We start from the raw sequence: 7,038 nt of genomic DNA on the forward strand, positions 1-7,038 counted from the left end.
AGCTGAAAACCTGTTGCTCTCCAAGTCTTTCATGTTTAAAAGTCGGTGTGCCCATGCGCACACCGACAGGGCATGATCTCCATGGGGGACCAGGGATGATGTCCCCTCCAATGTACGAAAGAGGGAAATTTGACTCCACCATAAAGTTGGCATCCATCCATACAGGTTTAAGCTTATGAGTTTAATTCAATCAAGAGAGACTCGTTTATAATGGTAAAAGGATATTTATTAACATGTGAACGTATGAATAAGAATGTGGAAAGTCTTTGGCAATTAGACCCCGTAGAAATGGTTTGATTTAAGGAGGGTGATGACTCCATAGTTGAATAGGGACCTCAATCTAATCTGTAGCATTTCATTTCCTCACTGTCAACCACCATCTGAAGAATATTCCTCCTACCTCTTTGTCTCTCCACCATTTTACTCCTCTGCTAAAGAAACTCTTAAGCCTCTTTAAGTTCCTCCTCGCTGCAGTTTTTCACCATAGGAGCTCTTTTATGGGCCAAGACACTTTGTGAATAACTTTATCTTTACAAGGACCAATTCTAAAAAAAAACATCACAATTCTAAGAATTATCTTAGAATTTTGTCACTAGGAGCAACTTTTTGTACTAGGACGCTTTGTGAATATGGCCCCTAGTTATGTCAGCGGTCAAAATGCAAAGTCTGTTGCACACAGTCCTTACCACTCTGTGTTCTGTGTTTTATTTCATTTCAGTGAACCTGTAACCATGTGACCACATCCTCAGATCAGGAGCATTATACCAAATTAATCACACCTGTGGGTGCTTGGCTCCCTACTATATAAGCCCCATGCACCCACACACTCTTCCTCTTTCTATCCTCGTGGTCGGTGAGAGCTTATACCAGTTTGTTCTTGGACATTACTCTGCTTTACTAATTCCTCATGGTTTGGCTGTCACTTCTGGGCTGCCTGTCTGGGCTCCCCCTTGACATGCTATGAGGCTGTCTATTGTTTATTGCAGGAGGACAATCGCTTATAGCGTTGCATGCCAGGTGTGTTCACTGCCATTGGGTAAGTGAGTAACATTTTCTTGAGAGTCTGTTTCACTGTTGGTTAGCAACCCGCGATAACTTCTATGTTTGGGTCCGTCCCAAGTCTCTTAAATTACTGCTAGTTATCTTACCTAGCCGACTTTGCTAGCTGTTTAGCCCCTCCCACCTAGGAAAAAATACGAGGAGCTAGCGCTAGGAGCGATGAGCGAGCATTGTCAGTTTAAAGGGAATTTTCGGTTTATTTCAACCTAAGCAGAGCTAGAGGGGTAAACAAACATGGCAGCACACCGGTAAGGTAAGACAACATGTTTACATGTCGTTTTCTATATGTTCTCTGACATTTATCCTAATGATATGAGGCGGTATTTGTGGAAAAAAAGCTTGTTTAGTGGACTAACTTTGCACTTGAAGATTGCCCGTTCACTTACGTTTTAACAGGTCTGACGCTACTATCCGCCCTGGCTGTATCTAGGCTAACAGCTAACATGCTAACTATTATGGTTTGGCCAGGGTAGGTCCAACCTTTGGGATGTTGGCTGGGGCCTTCTCCAGGGTTGCTTGGCATCCGAATAAGAAGTGCCGCACCACGGATGGGTTGGTGGCAAAGGCTTTTCAGTCTACAGCCTCTCGGCTGGCGAACACGAATGCCCTCCTAATGGTGTACCTGGAGGGGCTGATAAGGGATCTGGAATCCAAGAGCCCAGCTGAACTTCTGCCAGAAATGGCGATGGTAGTGGATACAGTGATCCAGGGTGCTAGAACTCAGGCCAGGGTCCTGGGTAATTCCCTGGCGCAATTGACCATGACTCGTCAGCATATTTGGCTGAGTCAGTCGGGTTTATCGGATTCAGACCAGGCTGCGGTCATTGATGCTGAGATAACTCTTGGAGAGGTGTTTGGGCCGGCAGCAGAGGCTGCGTTGGATGAGGCTCAGAAGGTTCAGCAGCGTGCACAGTCCATTCACCAGCCTGGACAGTCGAGGCCGCTGGCTTGGAGACCTCCAGAGAGGCGTGTTAGCTTCCAGCGGCCTCGTTTTGCTAAGTAGGACCCCTCCCATAGCTCTGATAGAGCGGGGCGGGGGGGTTCCACCACAGCAGTCACAGGGCAATGAGCGTTCTCACCCACGCTCTGGAGAGCGCGCTGGTTGGGGTGCTGGCAGGGCCTGCTAGTGTTCCTGAATGTGCAGCCCCACTGACGCCATCTTTTTTCAGCGCCCACCTCATTGCTTGGCATCAGTGCACCTCTTGTCCGTGGGTGCTCAGAACTCTGCAATTGGGGTACCGCTTGCAATTCAGGGTTCGACCCCCTCGCTTCCGGGGGATCCTGATGACAAGAGTAAGGGACAAATCTCATGCTGCCGTTCTGGTCTGCGAGATTTCTGCCTCACTAGGGAAAGGTGCAATACAGCCTCTGTCTCCAGAAGAGGCGAGAGGGAGATTTTATTCCAGCTACTTCCTTGTTCCCATGCGGACCGACTGGTTCCGCCCAATTCTAGATTTGAGGTGCCTGAACAAGTTCTTCGAGGTGCTTCCCTTTCAGATGCTGACATTGAGGGCCTTGTTTCAGGCCTTAAGGGCGGGTGACTGGTTCACAACAGTGGGCCTTCGCGATGCCTATTTCATATTCCCATCAGCCTGGACCACAGACCGTTCCTCAGGTTTTCTTCTCAGGGGAGGGCCTTCGAGTACAACGTCCTCCCCTTCGGTCTGTCCCTGTCACTACGCACTTTCACCAAATGCAGGGATGCCGCACTCATCCCCCTGCGGCGGAAGGGCATTCGAGTGTTAAATTATCTGGACGATTGGCTGGTGTGTGCTCTATCAGAGGGCCTGGCACGCAGCCACACAGAGACTGTGCTAGCACATCTGGTTGCACTGGGGTTGCATTTGAATGCAGAAAAGAGCTGCCTCGTGCCAGTAAGGTCAGTCGAGCATTTGGGTCTCCTTCTGGATTCGACCACGATGAAGGCATGCCTGACTCAGAAGAGGCAGAATGCAATCATGGAGTGCATCACAGGTTGCATTTCCAGCAAGTCGGTATCAGTGCTGCAGTGTCAGAGGATGTTGGGCCTTTTTGCAGCGGCAGCTCAGGTTGTGCCACTGGGCTTGTTACACACACGCCCTCTCCAATTGTGGTTTGGTCGCCAGGGCCGGTTGAAAATCCTCATCTTGTCGCACAGAGCCCTCAAGGTCCTTGTGGTGGAGGCGGTCTCAGGCTGTCCGAGACGGCATCCCCCTGGGCCAAGGAGGATGCAGGGTGACCATTACGACCGACGCCTCCCAATTCGGCTGGGGTACAGTCTGGGAGGGAAGGTCTGTTCGCGGCTGTTGGGGTCCTGCACAACATGGATGGCATGTGAACCTCCTCGGAATGGAGGCAGTTCACCTGGCCCTGAGAAACTTCCTGCCAACTGTACAGGGGAGGCAGGTCATGATACAGACAGACAATACAACTGTAGTGTCCTACATCAATCACCAGGGCGGATTGAAGTCTCCATCTCTGCATGCAAGGGTGCGACTGCTGCTCTTGTGGGCGCAGTCCAGGGACATAACCCTGAGAGCATTTTACCTTCCAGGGCCCCAGAATGTAGCTGCAGACCTGCTGTCGAGGGGAGGTCCCCTTCCTGGTGAGTGGCGCCTACACCCTCAGGTTGTGGACCAGGTTTGGCAGTGGTTCGGTCGGGCAGAGGTGGACCACTTTGCCACAGAGGACAACACTCATTGTCCTCTGTGGTCCTCAATGCACGTTCCACCAGGACCACTGGGGACGGACGCCCTCAGTCTTTCATGGCCCAGTGTAAGGCTGTATGCATTTCCCCCACTTCCTCTCATTTCAGCATTCCTCAGGAGTGTGAGGCTGCAGTGTGCTCAGGTGCTCTTGGTGGCACCGAACTGGCCACAGAGATCTACGAGTTGTTGGAGGGTTGCCCATGACGTCTTCCAGTGAGACCAGACATGTTGTCCCAGGTGCACTGCAGCATATGGTACCCAGAACCCCAGATCCTGAAGCTTCATGTGTGGCCCTTGAACGGCAGCGCTTGCGTGCACTTGGCCTAGATAGGGAAGTGGTGGACACCTTGCAGGCTTCACATGCCTTCTCCACTCAGTGGCAGTACAGCAGCAAGTGGAAGGTGTTCAGGGACTGGTGCAGTGCTAAGGGAAAGGATCCCTTTACTTGCAAAATCTCTACAATTCTGTCCTTCCTCCAGCACCTCGTTACCCTTGGTCGGCTGGAGTCAACCCTCAGGAGCTACTTTGCAGCAATCTCTGTACTTCATGAGAAGTGTGATGGCAGGTCTCCGGGGACACATCCCCTAGCTGTGCATTTTTTGAGAGGTGTCCCATCTCAAAAGCTTTTACTACCTTCCTGGGACCTCCAGGTGGTTCTTAGGGTGCTTTGTTTGCCCCCTTTTGAGCCACTGTCTGATCTTGATCTTCGGCTTCTTTCTCTGAAGACCGCCTTTCTATTGGCCATTGTGTCTGCTAAATGGGTTTGGCCTTGACCTAGGGACAACTAGTGAGGGTAGACTTATATACAACTATGTAACTCGGTGCTAAATCATGTTGAGCTTTAAAAGTTATTTAAAGAATATTAAAATCAATTCTGAAGTTAGGTAAGGTAGGTAAGCAAGAATTGGCGTGATATGTGACCTATGATTTGTCCAGGTTAAAATACAAGCAACAGCATTCTGTACTAGTTGAAGCCGAGCTACTGAAGATTTACTGAGGCATATACACAGTGCATTACAGTAGTCAAGGCGCGAGATTACAAAAGCATGAGGAAAAAACACAGCTGATTTGATTTTGATAATATTTCTTAGGTGGAAGTAGCAGGATTTAATGAGATTATTGACATGTGGTTCAGAGTTCAATTGAGAATTGAAAGTGATGCCTAAATTTCCTACTGTGGATTTTAAATTTGCTGCAAGAAGAGCAATAAAGGGCTGTAATATCCTTGCTAGGTGATCAGGACCAAAGATTATCACTTCTCTCTTGTCTGAATTTAGCTGCAGAAAATTACAAGTCATCAATTTCTTAGTAGCAGTGAAGCACTCTATAAAGTGCTCATACAACTAACATTATCTGTCTTAAAGGACAGGTAGATTTGGGTATCATCAGCGTAACAGTGGTAGGATACTCCACTGAAATGTATTTTGTTAAGGTGAAAACAAAACAGGACCAAGAAAAGATCCCTGTGGCACTCCACATACGCACTCCACGAAGATAAACCAAAATGACCAATGGACACAGAAAATTCTCTTTCTGAGAGATACGAGGTATACCTACACACAGATTTAATCTATTGATAAGAATGTTATAATCGACAGTGTCAAACGCAGCCCTAAGTCAAGAATCAGTAAAAACTAAAATTCCCCAGCATCAGTACCCATCAGTAAATCGTTAGTGACCCTGAGGAGAGCAGTTTCAATGCTATGTTGCTTGCTTGGAATGTATCTAAGATGTTGTTATTGTTTAACACGAATAAGAGTTGACCACCACTTTTTCAAGAACTTTGGATAAGAAGGGCAGCTTTGAAATGGGTTTGTAGTTCTGTGGAACCACCACTACTAAATATTGTAGGAACTGACAAGTTACGAAAATCAAATTGTAACATTTCATGTTGCAAATATATTCACTGATGATTTATTGATTGATTTGAACAATGTAAGCTCCAGTGTCCCTCTTTCTAATATGGATTTTTTTTTTTAAATATATGTGCAAAAAAATAGTGAGTACAAATTACTGAGTGGGCCTAATACTAGCATGAAGCCATTTAGCAAGCTACATCTATCCAAGGTAACAATTAGCTAGTATAGCAGGCTCTGCTTTTTAACTGAGCTAAATAAGCATCATTGGACAGCACAGTGGTGAAGTGGTTAGCATTGTTGCCTCACAGGAAGAGGGTTCCTGGTGGGGGAGTCCCTCTGTGTGGAGTTTGCATGTTCTTCCCATGTCAGTGTGGGCTTTCTCAAAGTGCTTGGGCTTCCTCCCACAGTCCAAAGACATGCAGGTTAATTGGTGACTATTGGTTTATTGGTTGTAGGTGTGAATGTGAGTGTGAATGGTTGTCTGTCTCTATGTGGAAGTCCTGTAATAGTCTGGCGACCTGTCCAGGGTGTACCCTGCCTCTTGCCTAGTGTCAGCTGGGATAGGCTCCAGCCCCCTACAACCCCCAACAGAATGAGCTATTACGGAAAATCAATGAATTAATTGGCATCATTTAATGTCAGATAAATATTATCAAAAACTGCATAATTCAACTTATATGTTTTGATGACCACTTTATGATATCAAGAATGAGTGCAGGGTTTTCTGCTTCTTGTTGGCTTGTTTGCTATATTTGTTTTGTGCAAACATACATTGGACGACATCCTCCCTACAAGGTGCTTATAGTGGACACATACCTCTCTGCTGGGATGACGACAAAAGAAGCAGCAAAGTGCCTTGCTGGCCAACTTATGGTGCATTCATGACAACTTGGACAAACAAGCTCTGACTTGTTAAAATGGATTGAACGGCTGTCCAAATGGATTTCAATTCAATCAATCAATTTTATCTATAAAGCCCAATATCACAAATCACAATTTGCCTCACAGGGCTTTACAGCATACGACATCCCTCTGTCCTTATGACCCTCACAGCGGAAACTCCCCAAAAAAAACCCTTTAATGGGGAAAAAAAATGGTAGAAACCTCAGGAAGAGCAACTGAGGAGGGATCCCTCTTCCAGGACGGACAGACGTGCACTAGATGTCGTACAGAACAGATCAGCATAATAAATTAACAGTAATCCGCATGACACAATGAGAGAGAGAGAGAGAGAGAGAGAGAGAGAGAGAGAGAGAGAGAGAGAGAGAGAGAGAGAGAGAGAGAGAGATACTGTGGTACAGTATGTTGAAAGTATGTATTAATATCTGGCAGTATACATGTGTGACAATAGTCATATGTGTATAATAACAGTAGAAGTATGACTAATGACTAATGACGGCAGCAGCAGCAGGAGGCATCTGGCAGGACCACGG

This window comes from Epinephelus moara, chromosome 20 (assembly GCF_006386435.1).
Source record: "Epinephelus moara isolate mb chromosome 20, YSFRI_EMoa_1.0, whole genome shotgun sequence".
NCBI classification, from domain to species: Eukaryota; Metazoa; Chordata; class Actinopteri; order Perciformes; family Serranidae; genus Epinephelus; species Epinephelus moara.